The 19,572-nt window shown below is 54.4% G+C and overlaps 1 protein-coding gene across 3 annotated transcripts in view; it reads right to left on the bottom strand.

Annotated features, from left to right (window-relative positions):
* PACSIN1 (protein kinase C and casein kinase substrate in neurons 1) overlaps positions 1-19,572 on the bottom strand; it is a 65,086-nt gene that overhangs the window by 16,352 nt on the left and 29,162 nt on the right. The window contains exon 1 of one of the 3 annotated variants that reach the window (XM_061397963.1): positions 13,163-13,237. The exons of 1 other annotated variant lie outside the window; for it this stretch is intronic. The gene's annotated coding sequence lies outside the window, so the exon portion shown is untranslated. Of the gene's footprint in view, positions 1-12,870; positions 13,103-13,162; positions 13,238-19,572 lie in introns of those variants that run through there. One more of the 3 variants, XM_061397962.1, reaches the window with a different exon arrangement.

The following is a 19,572-nucleotide window of genomic DNA, read 5'->3' as shown; positions in this document are numbered from 1 at the left end:
TGCTTAAATGGAGTAGAACCCTATGGTCTTTGTCCCCCATGTCCTCAGCCTGCTTTTTGTCTTCGGAAAAACTTTAACCAATGAGTAAATTTAATCAGAGAAATGAGAAAATGCAGAAACAAAGGAAAACAGTCAACAAGTTCAACAAGACTAAATAATAATGGTCAAGTCATTAAACATAGTCGAGGACCATTAGTTCCTCCTCAAGGACTATAGATAATATTCTGAGCCATATCCTGTGAGCTGTCTTATAGACACTTAAAGATAAAGCCCCCACCAGGTGGAAGAAGTTAACTACATGATGACCGACTGTAGCGATGTTATAAGCTGCCAGTTTCAAGAGCTGGCCTCAACGAGAGGGGAGCAAACTGACCCTGAAGCTAAAGATGAACTGTACTTAAAACAATCAAGATGCTCTATGTCAAAAAACAAACAACCCAATTAAAACATGGGCAGAAGATTCAAACAGATATTTCTCCAAAGAAGACATACAGATGGCCAAAAAGAACACAAAAAGATGCTCTACATCACTAATTATCAGAAAAGCAAACCAAAACCACAATAAGGTATCATCTCACACTGGTCAGAATGGACATCATTAAAAAATACAAACAATAAATGCTGGAGAGGGTGTGGATGGAGACAAGGGAACCCTCCTACACCGCTGGTGGGAATTGGTATAACCACTCTAGAGTATAGTATGGAGGGTCCTTAAAAAAGCTAAAAATAGAACTACCATATGGCCCAGCAATCCCACTCCTGGGCATATATCCAAAGAAGACCGTACTTCAAACACACCATGAACCCCAATGTTCATTGCAGCACTACCCACAATAGTCAGGACATGTGAGCAAACTAAAATGTCCATCAACAGGTGAGCAGATAAAGAAGGTGTGGTATACATATACAACGGAATACTACCCAGCCGTAAAAAGAACGAAATAATGCCATTTGCAGCCACATGGATAGACCCAGAGATTGTCTCGCTCTGTAAGTCAGAGAAAGAAAAATACGTAACTCATATGTGGGACCTAATTTTTAAAAAAATTATACAAATGAACTTATTTATAAAACAAAAGCATACTCACAGAGTTCTAAAATGAACTGAAGGTTACCGAAGGGGAAACATGAGAGGGAAGGATAAATTGGGAGCTTGCGGTTACCATACACACGCTACTATATATAAAATAGATAACCAGGTTCTGGCAGTCCAGTGCTTAAGAGCCCACTTGCCAATGCAGGGGACACGGACTGGAACCGTGGTCCGGGAAGACTCCACACGCCGTGTAGCACAGACTCCACACGTCTGTGCACCATGGCTGTGGAGCCCGTGTGCCCTAGAGCCTGAACGCTGCCGGCAGAACAGTGCCCGCTTGCCACGACTAGAGAAAAGCCTGCCTGCAGCAATGAAGACCCCGCACAGCCAACAAGTAAAACAGAATCAAATTTTAAAAAATAAAATAAAAATACATAGTTTATTTTTAAAAAAATAACAAGGACCTACCATGGAGCATAGGAAACTATACTCAATATTGTGTAATATGAGTGAAGAATCTGAAAAAGAATAAATATATGTACAACTGGATCACTGTGTTGCACACCTAAAACGCACAGCACAACAGTAAATCAATTGCACTCCAACAGAATATAAAAAAACAAGATGACGCTGATTAGACCACCAGTTTCAGGATGACCGTGAGAGCTGACCCCACTGCTTCTGCATGTAGTCCCTCCCTCCGTCTATAAAAGCTCTTGCCCCCCGATTGTCAGTGGCGGGGAGTTGGCCTATGGACAAGCGTCTGCCCTCCTACCGAGGTTGCCAGCCTCCAAAATAAAGCCAACTTTCCGCCAACCTTGCCTCTTTAGTGGCTTTAGAGTGGCAAGCAGCCGGACCCCCACTTTCAGTAACAACCCTATTAGCAGCTGTGAACCTCGAGCAGGGCACACCTCGGACACTCTGAGCCTTGGCCAGTGAGGACTGCAGGGGCAGGCTAGTCTCTACAGGCTTCAGCGCAGGGTGGCCCTCCCCTTCCGGGACCTCAGCCTCCCCATATGTCCAGAGCCTGGTGCTCTTTTCCCAGTAACCACCCAGTATTGCCTCCCTACTTTTCGCAGGCACTAAATATATCTTGTTCCTTTCACCTTGGCAAAGCCTCAGACACACTTTCCCACACTCATGCACAGCAGCGGTGGGTGGGCGGGAAGGCAGCTGAATTCATCAAGGGACAAAGAAATGAGTCTGATTTTTTTTCTTCTTAATTTGGCACTTTTCACTTAGAAAGCAGTACTCGCTTCATAAAGAACATTTTGAATTTAGGTTTGGAGCAGTAAAGGGCAGGCATGTTTAATGAAAGACCCTCAACCGGGGCAGGTAAATAAGTATCCTGAGGTCAGAGCCCACCTAGAACCCTTGGAGTCACTGAGCTCTGCTCTTTGGGATCCCAGCGCGTACAACTGTCAGCAGCTGGAGGTGGGGGCAGGGACGGGGTCGGGGGTAGGGACATCCGTCCTAGGAGCGGTTGGACCCACCCCTGGTGGTGGGGAAGGGACTCAGTACAACCTTGTTGGAGAGAAATGCACCGTAGGCATCTACTTTCCAGCTAGCTAGGTGAACTGAAGCCGCCCAATTTGTTTACTGCAGCACTGCTTATAAGAACCGAAGGCTGGAAACAACCCAAATGCCTGGCCACAGGGGACCGGTTAAGTAAATTACAATGCAGGCCTGCGACGGAATGCTCTGGTCTTGAATGGAAAGAACCCTCCAAGCCATGTCACTAAAGCAAAACGAGCCAGGTTTGGCACTGTGTGCCTGGATGCTTCCATTTTTATGGGGGGAAATATAGGAGCAGAGCGTATTTTTGGAAAGCTGAGTAATGGTGGTTGCCTTCGGGGAACTGGGTGGCTGGGGGATGGGAGCAGGCATTTTCACCATGGGTCTTCTTGTGCCTTTTAGGTTTTGCCTTGCATAAACTGCATATTCTTTTTAAAAAGCCTCCAGCCTTGCAAGGGAGGTGCAGACATGGAGAAGAGACTTGTGGACACCGGAGGGGAAGGAGAGGGTAGCATGGAAACATATACACTACAAATGTGAAACAGATAGCCAGTGGGAATGTGCTGTATGACTCAGGGAGCTCTGTGACAACCTAGGGGGCGGGATGGGGTGGGAGGGAGGTTCAGGAGGAAGGGGACATATATGTACACCTATGACTAATTCATGTTGACGTATGGCAGAAACCAACACAATATTGTAAAGCAATTATCCTACAATTAAAAAAAAAAAGCCTCCAGGATCCAGGTGTTAGAGGAGAGCTGAGTAAGCTGGGAGCCAGGACGATGGTGTCCTTGAAGCTGGAGGGAGGGGACAGCAGTCAAGACTTGGCAAGTCAGGCTAGGAGGGAATGCATGAGAGCAGAGGCCACTCTCCCCCTGTCCAATCCAGGGCGGGTGGAGCTGGCTGTGGTCCCACCCTGGGTACAGGCAGGGTCTCCTGGCTCCTGGCTGATGTAGAATGTGCAGTGGAAATAGTTCTAGCCTTGGGGTCCCTGCTCTGCCACCAAGTTGCTGTGTGATGCCAGGCAATTCACACGGCCTTGCTGGGCCTTGCTGGCAAATGGGAACGATGCAACCAGACTCAAGGATTAGATGAGACAGAGGAGAGGGTCCAGCCCAGTCTAACCCCGGGGCAGACCCGCAGAGGCGGCCCAGGAGGCCAGGCAGGCAGCATCAGGACGGGGAAGTGGGAGGAGGCGTGGGAGCCCCCAGCACCGCGTGGCCAGACACACCACCCCAACTCGCCCCTGCTTCCTCCAAATCGGCCTCACACCCTCACCCAGGGTGCAGGCGGGAGGCCTCACTCTGGCAAACGCCGGGGCCTCCCTGAACGGCGGTCAGGGGCTGCTGCCATGGAGCGCGGCATCTCTCAGGTCAAGAAGCCGTTGTGGCCAGAATCCGCTGCTCCCGGTGGCTGAGCCCCATCCGCGCTCAGGGCTCCTCAGCCCATCATACGGGCACAGCGCCCATCTGACCTTTCTCACTGTGGCTGTAAAGCTGTGAGGCCCAGAAAGCCCTTTATCCCTAATGACAACAGTTGGCATTTGTGCAGCAGACTTGGGGCCAAGGCCTGTTTGCACGTCTGGACGGCTCTAACCCCCACCGCAGTCCTGGAAGGCGGGGGTTGTCGTCACCCCCATGGTGCAGACGAGCGCCCAGGGGCTGAGATCTGACTCCAGGAGCCTGCCAGCTCTCACTACTGACTTGTCACCTCTGTTGCTAGAATGGGAGTGGGGGTCCCTTTTCAGGGTGGGCCCTCTCTGTCTGCAATGCAGGAGACCCAGGTTTGATCCCTGGGTCGAGAAGATCCCCTGGAGAAGGGAATGACAAACCACTCCAGGATTCTTGCCTGGAGAATCCCACGGACAGAGGAACCTGGCAGGCCGTGATCCATGGGGTCACAAAGAGTCGGACACGACTGAGTGGTGTGTCTAACACCAACACTAACCTCTCTGTGGAGCCAGGGAAGGTGCCAGGCCTTTTCCGCCCACAAGGACGGTGCAGCCCTTGGCACAGGTGCGGCATCAGGCTGAGGGGCTCTGGCCCCAGCTTGACTGCTGACCAGTGAGGTCTCAGCCAGGTTGCGCCACGGGGATCCCAGTTTTCGAACTCATATGATGAGAAAACAATACTTGAGCCTTCAAAGATCAAATGATAAAAGGGCAGTAAGCTTTTTGAAAACCACAGACCCCTGTGAAAATCTGAACTTTCAATGCTGCCCTTGACCTCACCTTTAGAGAGAAAGGAGCCCCAGGGCGAAAGATGTCTCCCCTCAGGCCCCAAGCCCACCGCTAGCTGCCTTTAAAAGACCTTGAGGGCAGAGGCTGTGGTCATGTTCCCTGAACCCCTGACTTGGAGAAGGGATAGAAGAGTTAGACATGAGCCTCGGGGGTGGAGTGGGGAGGGCAGGCCTGGTGTGGACGCCTCGGTGTGGACTTGAACGGCTTTAGCCACTAATAACCACAGCCCTCGGAGTCATCCAGCTCCGCTTTCTCCTCCCACCCTCTACCCGGCCCAGCAGCAGGTCCTGAGCTTTACTCTCAGCCACCCTGGTCCCAGCGCCTCCACCTGCCTACAGTAGCCTCTTCACTGGTCCTCCTGCCTCTGACCCTGCTTGTCTCTCCCCAACCCTGGTCTGTTCCCCAGGCATCAGACAGAAGGAAACTGGTAAAAGCTAAATCTGATTCTTCCAGTGCACTACTCACGTTCCTCCCGGGGCTCCCCATTTCCGCTGAGGAGTCTAGTTCCTTGCCAGGAGGCCCTGCGTGACCTGCTGGCCCTCCCCTCGCCCCTCTGGCCTCACCTCCTATCATTCTTTATCTCCTCCAGCTCTACTGACTTCCTTGCTGTTCTAACCCCAGGGCCTTTGCACCTGCTAGGAATGGTTCCCCACCCCCACCCCCAGATTTCCAGTTCTGCTCGAATGTCCTGACCTCCCTCCATTTCAACTCTAAACTCTTTTTCCACCCCGGCTCTCCTCTTTGCTCCCTTTCCTCCTCACTTTTGCAGTCTGCATAACACTTGTTACCATGCGACAGCCTCTCATCACAGTAGTCATCGTGCTTACTGTCTTCCTCTCCCACTTAGAACATTAACTCTGTAAGCCTAGTGATTTTGTCTGACTCTCCGCTATATTTTATCAACATCCAGGGCCGTGCCTGGCACACAGTAAGTGCACAATACTTATTTACTGAATGAATGGAAAAAATGTCACCCTTTTGCAACATTTGTTCAGTAAATAGCAGAAACACTGAATTCTGTACTCAAGCATCAAACAGTCACCTGCACACAGCCGATGTCCAATAAATGATGAAGACGCAACCAGGAGCCGGCATCCTCCCACAAGAGCGGAGGTCCCAGATCCCTCCCGTCCTCTGTCTCTGGCCCCCTTCCTCTCCTTCTGGTCAACCCTCCGGGTCCAGTTCCACGGTCTCTCCCTCCTTGATTCCCCGTGATGATTCTTCCCTTTGGGTGGTGCCCTCCCTCCTTAGGGGTCCGAAGTACAGTCAGAATAGGTGTCAATATTCTCAGCCGGTCACCCCCCGCTTCACTCTTCCTTCATATCAACCACAACCATTTTTGAGTGCCTACTGTGTGCCAATCTCTTCATACACTCTATTTATAATCCTCGTAACAACCCATTAAATATATAAGTGAATCATAACAACCCCAAAATGTATACAATAGAATATTACTCAGCTATAGAAAAGGATGCATTTGAGTCAGTTCTAATGAGGCAGACGAAACTGGAGCCTATTATACAAAGTGAAGTTAAGTCAGAAAGAGAAACACCAATACAGTATATTAACACACATATATGGAATTTAGAAAGATGGTAACGACGACCCCATATGCAAGACAGCAAAAGAGACACCGTTTTAAAGAACAGACTTTTAGAGGATGTGGGAGAAGGCAAAGGTGGGACGATATGAGAGAACAGCACCGAAACATGTCTATTACCATATGTAAAGCAGATGACCAGTGCAAGTTCCATGCACGAAGCAGGGCACTCAAAGCTGGTGCTCTGGGACAACCCAGAGGGATGGGGTGGGGAGGGAGGCGGGAGGGGGTTCAGGATGGGGGACACCTGTACACCCGTGGCTGATTCATGTCGATGGATGGCAAAACCACCTCAATACTGTAAAGTAATTAGCCTCCAATTAAAATAAATAAATTTTTTAAATTAAAAAAACACATTGAAATAGGTGGTGACTTCTCTGCCTTCTCTGAGACATGGGTAATAATTTTAATACGGGAGTGGGTAGCCTTTCCCTTCTCCAGGGGATCTTCGCCACCCAGGGACAAAACCCAAGTCTCCCACATCGCAGGTGGATTCTTTACCCTCTGAGCCACAGGGAAGCATCTCCCTGGATGCCTTCTCCTCTCCGTCTCACCTCTATGGACTAATAATAATCCACACATGTCCAAGGTCACACAGCAGGGAGAAGGCAGGGTCAGATGCAGGCCCAGGGGTGAGTCCCTTCCCTGCCCCTCCCTGCCCCGGTGCCCGGTCCAGAGTCATTCCACGGGTGTCACCCCAGCACTCCTGGCCTAAGGGACCAGCTCAGCTCAAACCTGGGCGGGGCCCCGCGAAGCCAGAGCTATGTGCCCTCACCCAGGGTGGGCCTCAGCTTCCACAAACGTTCCCACAGTTCCCCAACCCTCAGGTCACCCAGACATGGACGAGTTCACTGTGCCTGGCCTGGGGCCACACAAGGACCCTCACCAGGCCCTGCTGGGGCTTCCGAGGCAGCAGGAAGGGTCCAGGTCAGCTGGAACATGCTCCCCTTCCGGCCCTCCCTGTGACACCACCCCCAAGCTGACTCCGGGTTCTGTTCGCACCTTCCCTGCTGCCTGGGGTGCACGCCGTCCTCCTTCCCACAATCGTCTCTCCCCAAAACTGTCCGGCTTGCCTTGAGGCCCACCTCATCCCACACCCTGGTGCGGCTCCTCGACAACGCCAGCCATCAACCATGCCTCGCTGTCTCAGGAGGCAGCTTGCTCTCCCCCAGGTCAGCACCAAGAGCAGGTTGGTTACAGGCCCTGCCTCGGGGCCGGACAGGGCGAGTGGGTTCAAATCCCAGCTTTGCCACTTTACGGATGGTGTGACTTTGGCAAACGGCTTAAACGCTTTGTGCCTCAGTTTCCTCATCTGCAAAATGGAGGTGATGCTACCCCCAACCCCATGGAGTTGGTGCGAGTTCAGCGTTATTATTACTGTGGGTATTATTACCCATACTTCCCAGAGCGTCAGAGCTTTTAAAACAGGAGGCCGTCTGGGTAATCTCCCTGGTGTTAGTCCCTCAGTCGTGTCTGAGTCTTTGCGACCCCATGGACTGTAGCCTGCCAGGCTCCTCTGTCCGTGGGGATTTTCCAGGCCAGAATACAGGAGTGGGTAGCCTTTCCCTTCTCCAGGGGATCTTCGCCACCCAGGGACGAAACCCAAGTCTCCCACATCGCAGGTGGATTCTTTACCCTCTGAGCCACAGGGAAGCATCTCCCCGGATGCCTTCTCCTCTCCGTCTCACCTCTATGGACTAACATCCCCATAGACTTCTGCTAGGGACTGAACTGTGTCCGCCTCAAAATTTATACGGTGATGCTCTGTCCCCGCGAAGTGACTGCATCTGGAGACAGGCTTTCAGGAGGTGATTAAAGTTAAATGAGTTCACGGGGGTGAGGTCCTAATCCAACAGGATCGGAGTCCAAGCTAAGAGGAGGAAGGGAGGGCCGCGCCCTCTCCCCGGGCTCCAGCAGAGCACGGGGCTGGGTGAGGACACAGCGGGAAGGCCACCATCGACAAGCCTGGAAGACAGGTCTCACCAGGGCCCCGACATCGATATCGGCCTTCCAGCCTCCAGACTGTGAGAAATCAGGGTCTGCTGTTTAAATCACCCAGTCTGTGGTGGTCTGTTACAGCAGCCCAGCTAAGACTGCTTTCCAGGAGACGATTGGGCTTCATCTAGAACCCCAGGTCTCCAGGTGGGGAAGAGAAGGTCCCAGACCTGGCTTTGTCTGGCCTTCTTTTCTTTGGATCTAAAATCCAGACTACCCAACCTCCATCTCCTATGAGGTGGGTGCCCCAGACAGTCCCCAGAGGGCCTGCCTACAGAAACTATAAACCCCAAGGTGGGGAGGCAGGAAAGGGGTGGAAGCAAATGGGGAGACTGAGGAAGGCAGACCCCCGAGAGACATGGAGCTGAAGGAAATGGGTGGGCTCACCCCAGGGGAAGGGTGGAAGGGACCCACCCCAGCCGCCCGTGCCTGGCCTCCCCTCCCTGCCGCTCCTCAGACCCCAGACTTCAGCACCTCACCCTCCCCAGCCTTTCCCCTCTTCCTCCAGCCCCACCAGGCCCCAGGCCCTCCCTTCTGCTCCGAACGCCCAGCTCCCAGGCCAAGCGGGTGGGGCGACATCTCATTAGGCCTGCCCATCTCTAGGGAGCCTGGAAGCCCGTTGTGGGTGCTGCAGGCTCGGCAGGGAAGGAGACCAGGCTTCCCGCACAGGGCCTACACTGCAGCGCAGGCAGGAGACCAAGCAGTGGATAAATATCGCTCATCAGATGATTAAGGATAACAACAGTTAAAGAAAAGCAAGTAGGAAGGAGGGAAGTTGGGGCAGCCTCAGGTAACGACCAGCTGACCTGGTAGACACACACCCCGGCTCCCTGCCTTCCTGGGGGCTCGTCTGGGGCGCGTCCTACACTGCTTCTCTGAGGGGCCCGCTGGATGGAGCTGCCGCTGCCCACAGTGGAAACCTGCTTAATCAAGAACGATTCCTGCCTCACCTCCACACACTCAGTGTTTCCAGGGACCACCTCCCAGTGACCCACTATAATCACAGCCCTGACTCAGGTTCCACAGACGGGGTGGGAGCTGGTGGGAAGACAGGGCCCCATCTTCTCTGCTGTGGGTGCATCTCCTTGACACCACTTATCCCACAGGCAGACGCTCTGTCCTGACAAGGTGTGTCCTGTCCCGAGCCCTCCGCATCTCCAGCCTGGAGGGGCAGGAACCAGGTCTGCCCCCTCTGGGAGTGATACTCCTGGGGCATGCAGGGTTTTCCCGAAGGCACGGAACTCTGACCAGGAAGGAGGGGCCCTCCACCCTGAGCAGCACCAGGGGTGGAGGGCACACAGCTCGCTCTCTGCCCCTTCCTGGCTGAGGAGAGCTCTCCCGGCCACGGCTGGGCCAGAGAAAGGTAAGAAGCACACTCAGTCCTTGAAGGACATCTTGTCCCACTCGATGCCCTGGGGCAACTGCCCAGTCCCCGGGGGGCGGGGTGGGCAGTGGGCATTGCATCCCTTCCCTTGTGAGGCTGAAACCCACCTCCTCGTTACCCTGCAGAGGCAAGGGGGCCAGCCACTGAACCAAAGACTCATGGCTTTAATTGCAGCCCTGATCCTTTCTGTGCAGCTCTGGTGGCTCAGATGGCAAAGCGTCTGCCTACAATGTGGGAAACCTGGGTTCGAAACCTGGGTCGGGAAGGTTCCCCTGGAGAAGGAAATGGCAACCCACTTCAGTATTATTGCCTGGAAAATCCCATGGACAGAGGAGCCTGGTAGGCTATAGTCCATGGGGTCGTAAAGAATCGGACACAACTGAGCAACTTCACTTACTCACTTCCGTGCTACAGTGTGAGCAAGCTGGAAACCCCTGTGCCTCAAAGAGCTGACACTCTAAAGGGCTGGCAAGACAAGAAACTGGACGAAAAAGTAAATGATCAAGTGTGTAAGAAGGTGACCAAAGCTCTGGGGAAGAACAGGGGACAGGGAGGGATGGTGGGGGCTAAGGAGTGGTTCTGTTTTACACAGGCTGGTCAGAGAAGGCCGTTCTTAGAAGGTGGCATTTGAGCAGAGTCCTGAAGGAGGTAATGGAGGGCGCCACGCAGATATCTGGAGGAAGAGTGTTCAGGCCACAGGAACAGCCGGTGCAAAGGCCCTGGGGCGAAGCACAGCTGCCAGGGTTGAGGAACAAGGGGGCCACGTGGCTGGAGCAGAGCGAGTGAGGGGGAAGGCTGAAGTCAGGGAGGCTGACTGGGAGGTGATGCAGACACGTGGCAGCTTGTAGGTCAGAGGGGGGCCTGTGACTTCCCCCCATCGAGTGAGACAGGAACCACTGCAGGGTGTGAGAAGAGGTGAGGTGTGACCTGACTTGGGTTTCAAAAGATCCCTGGCTGCTGGGGGAGGCGAGGGGGAGCGTGTACTACAGGGGGCACCTGCTGGCAGGCAGCTGCAGCCCCCCACCACCCAAGTGATGGAAGATAGGGACTCAGAGCAAGGCAGTAATGTCGGAAGCTGTCGAGAAGTCCTTGGAATTGGGAGATACTGACTTTGGGGCCAAGAGGATTTGCTGATGGTTTGGATGTGAAAGTGAGGGGTCAAGGTGGTGCTGGGGTTTGGGCCTGAGCACCTGGCAGGGGCAGGGGGTGCTGCTTCTTGAGATGGGGAGCACAGCGGAAGGACCAATTTAAAGAAGCCTGGAGCTCAGCTTTGGAGCCCTGAGAGCCAAGTGGAGATTCAGCTTCCTCTCCCCAGACCTCCTACACCGGGGGCACGAGGGGAGGGCCAGCCCGGGCCAAACTGTTCCAGTCCCGGGACCTCTGATGCTCCTGCAGCCACGCTTCAGCTGCTTCCACTGCAGGGAAGGCTGCAGGGGGGTGGGGCCCGGGCGCCCTGGGCTGTGAGCCCACTAGGTGTGATGGGATGGGGCTTCCATTCCTATGCGATGACTGCCCCAGAGTCTGGGGGCAACAGTGTAGGAGAGACAGAGCGAGCAAACACAGAGCCCAGGACGCGCGGGACAGAGAAAATGGTGAAGGGGATTGTGGCCTAGAGAAGGCCAAACAGGAGTGGGACTTTGGGGGAAGGGTCGGCTCTTTCCAACTTCTGCCAAAAGAGTCTGCCCACCAGGCCTCACTGGCTCCTGTCCTGATGGGGATGGGATGGAGGCTGGTCGGAAGGAGAGTGCCAGGGCTCGGAGACAAGGGGGTGCACACGAGTTACTGGGTTGCTGGCTTCTGAGCAAATCTGCAGCTCCCCACCCAGTTCCTGCCACCCCCAGGCCCACCCTCTCACCTGGGCCTTTAACTCCAAAGTAGGAGACCTCTGTACCTATATTCAGCAAGTGCAACTGTGGTTTGCAGAAATGAATGAATGGAGCTTCTCAGCACGCTTCCCCTGACCCCATCACCTAGGCCCTGTCCCAGGTCCTCTCGCCCTCCGGGGTGCCCATGGAAGGGGGAGCTCCAGCGCGGTGCCGAGACCCAGCCAAGGAGCCAGCCCAGCTCTCAGGGGCTGCTGGGGACGGAGGGCAGGCGGGAGAACAGGGCAGACCCTTCAGGTCCTAAGCCCCAGGGCAGGCTGGAGGTTGACACGCCACCCCCTGCCCTCTTGGGCTGGGATCTCCCCCCATGCTGGTCGAGGCCCTTCAGCTGTGGCCCAGGGCTCCCCTCCCCCATCCCCAGGCCGGTGCTCTGCGCCCACTGCTCTGCCGCAGGCCCTCCTGCCTGCTCTGTGCCCACAGCCCGGCAGTGCCACCCAGCTCCTCCCCAGGCCCAGCCCCACCCCCTCCCAGGCAGCAGCAGAGGCTCCTCTGCAGTGCCCCAGCTCCCCCAGCAGCGTCTGAGTCCATCCCGGGAGCCACGCTGCAGAGGAACAGAGAGGGGAAGGGAGGGCCTTGGGCACCCCACCCCATCGAGGCCGGCCCCTACCCAGCATGGAGACCCTGGGCCTGCTAATGGGGCAGGTGGGACAGGGCCCTTGGGGAGATTTGGGGGAACTGGGTCTACAGGGAGAGAAAGGAGGGGAAGGGCCTGAGCCTGGGGGAAAAGACAGGTCTCCTCCCTGACCCGGGGTCTAACCCAGGCCCTGAGACCACGGGGCCAGCAGGGAGGCTGCTGGTGTGGCGGTAGGAGGTGGGCCTGCTGGTTCCCTATGGCCAGGGCCTAGGACTGCCCTGAGCTGGGGTGGGGGACATCCACATCCACACCCCCACCCCGACCTCCAAGCCTCAGCCTGGGAAGCAGCAGCACCACGGGCTCCTGGAAGCTCTGGCGCCCTGGGCCCACTCTGCGAGGGAAGGGGCACTTCTCTGGTAAGGACCTGTGGCAGGACAGAAGCGCAGAGGGGGCAGTAACAGGGACAGTCCTCCTAATGGGGAGGACCCAGCTTCTGCAAAGGGCCTCTGGGGACGCAGGCTGCGCCCCACCAGGTCCACTGGCCCCAGGGCTTGCCGCCCGGTCCTGCCGGTGGGAAGGCAGGAGCGGACGCCGGCCCCAGTCTCCGGACAGCCTCTTCCGGCTGTCCCCACCGAGATGCCTACCTGGGCCCGTCTGGGCACCAAGCCCGGGGCACGGAGGCGCGCGCGGCCCCCGCTGGGCCAGGCCGGGGCCGGAGGGGCCGGCTGCCCTCCTCCTGCTCCGTGGCGGCGGGCGGGGAGAGGGCCTGACGCCTGGGCCGGGGGCTCTGTCCTCCTGGGTTCCCTCCACCACTCGCTCGCGAACGCGGCGGCTCCAGGGCTGCAGACACCGGCTCCCCGCCACCCGCCGCCTGCCGCCCGCCGCCGCCTCCTCCCCGTCCCTCCTCCCGACCCGCCTCCTTCTCCTGCCGCCCACCTCCGTCTGCTCGTTTCCATGGCAACTGGGCAATGCTGGCTCAGACAGCCTCCCTCCCGCGGACACCAGGGGACGCCCGCCTCCTGCGCTGCGCCCGCACCCCCGGGCGGGCACGCGCATGCTTCATCTTCCCGGGCTCTGGCAGCCACGCCCCGCGCCGGGGCGGGGCGAGGGGACGGGGTCCCCAAGACCCTGCCTCCCAACTTCAAGACTCTGGAAGTTGCGTCCTTTCCACATGCTCCCCTCAGGTCCTGAAAATGCTACCGCGTGTCGCTCTGCAGAACATTTCTATTTGCTTAATCATTTATTCTCATTCAATCACTTCTCAATTTCAAACTTTTGAGATTTTTCCGGGTCAGGCCAAGTGTTCTTACATTCCAAGAGATTCCATGCCCATTTTACAGATTGGAAACTGAGGCCCATAGTAGTAAAACCACCCGTCTGGGCATCCAAGGCTCCCAGGCTCCTTACTGGCAGCCAGGCCTTGTGATTCTAATTCTGGCGCTGCTCCCACAGGCCAGCACTGTCCCACATGCCCCACAGCAAACATGTACTGCACATGTATGACCCATCCACACCAATACTTGTCCATGCACATGTGCATGCCAATGACACACTTACATATACAAACACTCATTATGTGTATTTGCACATGTGCATTTCCACACGTCTGTGTACTTACCTATACGTGTACAGATAACACACACATACATATACTGTAACACTACTATCAGTGTACACATATCTTTGACATGTGTACACACATCTACACGAATCCAGAACATACAATGCATAAACTCTTCCCCCACAAAATTGCAGCTGTACACACAAGCCCCCAATGCTGGCCTCATGGGAGGGGATTGGTGACACAAGTGAGTGTCCCAGCCAGGGGACTGAACAACGAGCCCCTTTCTAGGAGAGGATCTGTCTGCTCCTCTGGACACTAATCTGCCTTCCGTCTCTCGGTCTGCTGTGGGGGGCCTGGAGGGGACTGTGGGAGGGTGGGGAGACGGGTCCACCTCCCCAACTCCCTCTCTCTCATTCTGAAAAGTCCTCTGCCTGGTCCAGACTAGATCCCACCTACAGCCCCTCAGCCTAGACAGCTCACAGATTTCCCTCCATCCCCCTAGTTGTTGTCCAGTCCTGGTACCTGGAATCAAGACAGGATTGAACAAAATAGACCCCCTTCCCCCAAAAGAATTCCAGACTTCAAAGAGTCCTGCCACCGACCAGGAGGGATAGGTAACATCCAATGGGGGCCAGGGGAGGGGGTCTTTAGGTCAAGAAGGGAAAGGGGCCCAGGACACACAGTGTTCCCCATAGGAGCGCTACCCTCAGCCCAGGACAGCCTCAGAAAGACCTCAGGCAGGGTCACTGCAGGCCCCGTGCCCCAGGGCAATACCCAGGGATCCCGCACAGCCCAGAGAGGGCACACACAATCAGAAAGTGTGTGGACCCACCAAAAATTAAGCCAAAAAGTGCCTGTTAATACAGTGACAGCTGCTTCCACAGTTCATCCCATCTAAAACCCTCTCGGTCATAAGTCTGCTGCCAATTAAACCAAGACATGCTATTAATACAGATTGTATGAAGCACCCTAATATCAGTGATGTCAAAATTGAGGGGGAAATCATCTTGGAACAGATGAAATGGAGCACTTCATTCATTTACCGGATATTGACTAGGCACCCACTATGTGCCTGGGGTTCTACATGCTGGGATGCAGGCCACCAGCAAAACAAAGTCTCTGCCCTCAGGGGTGACGGGCTAGTGGATGTTCTGGACCCTTCTTCTCTTGCAGCATCTCTGTGAGGCTCCAGGACTGAGGAGGAAAGAGGCTCTGAGTGGTTGAGCAATTTGCCCAAGAGGACAAAGGCAGAAAATGCCTGGGCTGGGATTTGAACTCCCTGCCTGCCAGGCGTATCCCTTGGGTTCCATTAGGAAAGCTCTGACTGTGAAACATGGTGACAGCCACCCATTTTCTAAGAGGATGCTTCTCATCCTTAGATCAAGGCAAGACAGGGTCATATGTACTAGAATATGTCAAAGAGTGGACATGGGTGAGGATCCCCCCAAACAACCTCAGAGGTGACTTCCAGCCTGGCCTCCTTGGGCCAAAAGCCTGATGCTTTTGTCCCCAGACCTGGAGGTCCTCAGTAGTCACTGAGGTCCACATCCAGGCCAAGAGTGCGGGGATGCCTGGTGCCTGAGAGGAGAGGTTCCCAGGAGAGCTAGCGGGCAGGGAGGGATTGAGTTCCCAGGCCCTGTAAGCAGAGCCCCCGGCTCGCCTGCCAGCCCCCAGCCTCGGATCATCTTTCTCCTAAACAGCCAGCTCCAACCAGGGATATCAAAGACAGCTGCCCCCCGCCCACCTCCATCAGCCTGATCCGGCCCCATCCGCTGTTGGGAGGGTCCCCAAGAGAGGTTCATGAGGGAAGAAGACAACAAGATTGGACAGACTTAATTTTTGTCAAAGTTGACATTGATAAGAGACCCCCTAAAGCAGCAAACGGAGAAGGTGATGGCACCCCATTCCAGTACTCTTGCCTGGAAAACCCCATGGATGGAGAGCCTGGTAGGCTGCAGTCCATGCGGTTGCGAAGAGTCGGACACGACTGAGCGACTTCACTTTCACTTTTCACTTTCATGCATTGGAGAAGGAAATGGCAACCCACTCCAGTGTTCTCGCCTGGAGAATCCCAGGGACGGGGGAGCCTGGTGGGCTGCCATCTCTGGGGTCGCACAGAGTCGGACACAACTGAAGCGACTTAGCAGGAGCAGCAGCAGCAAAGCAGCAAAAATACCGGTAACAGGTTACACCTGTCAGCCTGTGCCCTTTGAAACTGCCCCATCTTTATCTCCTACCTTCCTTGTCTCCTTCTTCCCACATGGACCCCCATTCAGGGGAAAATTGTCCTCTGCCAATTTTTTTTGTCTTTTGGTGTTTTTTTTGGGGGGAACCTTAGTTCCCCAACCAGGGTTCGAACCTGAACTCCCTACAGTAGAAGAACGTAGTCTTAACCACTGGACTGCCGGGGAAGTCTCTGTCGGTTCTGTGACAACTTTCCTCTGCATGTTACTTGAGCTAGAAAAACATCAAGGAGTTGCCATCTGCAGCCTCCACTACTGTACTTGTAGGCCCCAGACAGGCCCAGGGACACTCCCTAATCCACACACATACACACCCATGTACACACACACACACACAGACATACACCCTGTGCCAGACCTCCTGGACCTTAATCGTGTTCCAGTCCCACAGGTTGGATCAGTCTACAAATAAGGAGAGGGCCTTGCCCAGGCCACAGGGCAGCTGCTCTCGTGGCCCCCAGAGAAGCCAATCCCTTTTGTCACCGTCTCCTTCTCCAACCCGAAAGAGCATCGTGGTCCCCACCCCCCCAAACCCCATTCCCCGCCCCAGCCCAGCAGTAATCCTCCCTGTTCCCCAGTGCTGCGCAAACACAATCAGGGCTCATTAACTGCTGCTTTGCATCTCATTTGCATAATGCCCTCATGACTGTCAAAGTACCAGAATCCTCCCCTAGCCTCTGCCCCTGACAGGTGGGGCTGGCCAGCAATGGAGAAATAACCTGGACAAGGCTCTGCTGAGGGTTAGTGGAGGGGACCAAACAAGGTGGGGTGGGGATGACCAGAGGCAGAAAATCAACAGGCGCTTCAAGTTTCAGACCCTGAAAGCCCCCAGAGGAGGGGCAGTTGAAACCTACTGAGAGTGTGCTAAGGCCAGGCACCATGCACCGTGCTTTCCACACATCACCACTTGCTTTCCACAATGAACAGATGTGAAAACCAGTTCAGCGCAGTAACGGCCTCACTATTCAAAGCCTGGGTCTCAGACCCCACAGCCTGGGCATCCCCTGGGAGCTGGGAGGACCGCCAGCCTCTCAGGTCCCACCCCAGACCTCCAGATCAGAGTCTACATTGTCACAAGGTCCCAGGAGATTAGAGTCTTGGGGACTTGGCCTGTGAAACAGCCTGAAGATGATGCTGGTGTCAGAACAGAGGCATGTGCCCAAATCCCATGTCAGTGTCTTTAATACGTTTAACAGATGTTTCCTGAGCACCTACTACATGCAGCACAGCTCTAGGCAGTGGGACACAGAACCATGAGATGACCCCATGGATGTTTCACGCCAAAGCGGGAGACACACAATAAATACAGTAAAAGTTCAAGTGGCTCTGGGTACCATCAAGAAAAATAATGTGGGTAAAGGAATAGAGGATGAGTGGGGGCCATTTTAGAATCCTTTTTTTTTTTTAATGCTTGACTTTTAACTTAGTTTTTTAATTTTTAATTTTTTGGCCATGCCATATGGCATATTGGATCTTCGTTCCCTGACCAGGGCTCAAACCCATGCCCCCTGCAGAGTAAGAGTGGCGTCTTAACCACTGGACCACCAGGGAAGTCCCTTGAATCCCTCTTTGAAGAGGTAACATCTGAACAAAGACCTGTATAAAAGGGAAAGGGAGGTATGTGATGATTGGGGGCAGAATGTTTCTGGCAGAGGGAACAGCTCTGTCACATTGTCCTGAAGTGGGAGCGAGCTAGGCACACTGAAGGCACCCAAAACTGAATGGATGGGGACAGGTGGGTGGCTAGGGGTAGGAACAGAGAACAGGCCGGGGCTAGGTCCTGTAGGGCCTTGTGGACCACGGTGAGGACCTGGATTTCATTCTAAGCAAGAAAGGAAGCCACTGGTATTTTTGAGCGAGGGTGGGGAAGAGATCCGGTTAATGTTTTCAGAAGGTCACTGCGGCTTTGACGTGGAAAACCGGCTAGAAGGAGGCAACAGCTGAAATGAAGAGACCAGTTGAGAGGCTTTTGCAATATTTACTCCCAACAGGAATGAGTGTGTGTGGCCACTGAAACCTATGACCAAGAGCACTTGTAGCAGCTTTGCTCATAATAGCTACAAACTGGAAGCAACCCAAATGCATATCCACAGAGGGACTGATCAATAAATCATGGGGTTATTGCATGCAGTTGCGATCACTTGCTTTTTCACTGCTGTCTAGGACTCCACAGTGCAAATTCTACTGTGTGGTTTGTTTGCACAGCTGAATACTATATAGCAGTGAAAACACCCAGCTACACACAAGTACATGGAAAACATCTCAAGACATCATGGTGAGCAAGAGAAGCCAGACTTAACAGAGCACACTAACGAACTCTATTTATATGAAGTTCAAGAACAGGCAAATCATACATTTCTGGTTCCTGGGCAAGATGGAGTAAATGTACTTGTCCCTCCTCCTTCTGCAAAGTCCAGCTAAAAGTCCTGGACATAAACAAATATAAGACTCTAAAAGGGGAGAAAAGAAGACAGGCCGACTAGAGACCTTGGAACCCAAAGAATGACAGGACAGTGAGTTCTCTGGGTTTTCTTTTCAGCCGATATATCACAGGTGTGCGGCTGGAGAAGCCAGCAACCCAGGAAGACCAATGAGTATGGACAATAACAGCCCTAAAAAAAGCCTCCTCTCTTCAGCCAAAGAATTAGGAGAGGTGCAGTTTAGCAAGATAAAAATCTTTAAAACAAGAAATGCTCAACTGTAGCCAAACACCATGGGAGAAAACTGCACCCCAGCCCTACCCACTCCCATGAGCAGGGGTCGAGTGGGGAGCCCTGCCTGGCAGTAACCAGCACCCCAGCCCCTGAGACAGGCTGGGACCCGGGACCCTCTGCTGCAGCGCTGCAATGCTTGCACCTGGACACACCGCTCCTTGAGCGACAAAATACAATGAAACTGTATGGGACTTGGGGCAAATTCTGGACCAAAAGATACAGAGACCAAAAAACCCACCTGTGACTTTTGAAGAGCCTGAAGCAAAAACAGGGCCTTGGGAGCAAAAGCAGTTACTATGCATGCTCCCTGCACACACCACCACCTAAGGGTGGGCAAAACACCTAAGTGACCCCTCTGGCCAGACCCCTGGACACACCCCCACCCTCACCCCATATAAGGGACAAGCTCACCGCCCTCAGGGAGCAAACAAGCAAGGGAATCTGTTGTTTTGTTCTTGCTGCCCCTCTCTGCTGCAGCAGAGGTCCCCATTAAAGCCTGTCTGAATTTCTTGTCTGGCGCTAGTCAATTTCTATTGATTGGGGAAGATCAAGAACCCTGGTCACTAACACCCCACCACGAGGGTGTGAGTTGGCTGGGTTCCACTCGGTGGTTCATTTCCATGTGCCTCAGCTGGGGCTGGAATGTCCAAAGCAGCTTCTTCATTCACAGGACTGAGATGCCGGGGTGGCCGGCAGCTGGCTGAGTACCTGTCTCTGCCCCTCGCCCCCTCCCCTCCCTGCCCTTATCCCCATGTGGTCTCTCCCACCAAGTACCTGGCCCTACTTATATGGTAGCTCAGGGTTTCAAGAGCATATAGGCCAAAC

The sequence above is a fragment of the Bos javanicus genome, chromosome 23, assembly GCF_032452875.1.
Source record: "Bos javanicus breed banteng chromosome 23, ARS-OSU_banteng_1.0, whole genome shotgun sequence".
NCBI classification, from domain to species: domain Eukaryota; kingdom Metazoa; phylum Chordata; class Mammalia; order Artiodactyla; family Bovidae; genus Bos; species Bos javanicus.
The sequence above is the reverse complement of the archived record's forward strand: the minus strand, read 5'-3'. Positions and strand labels throughout refer to the sequence as shown.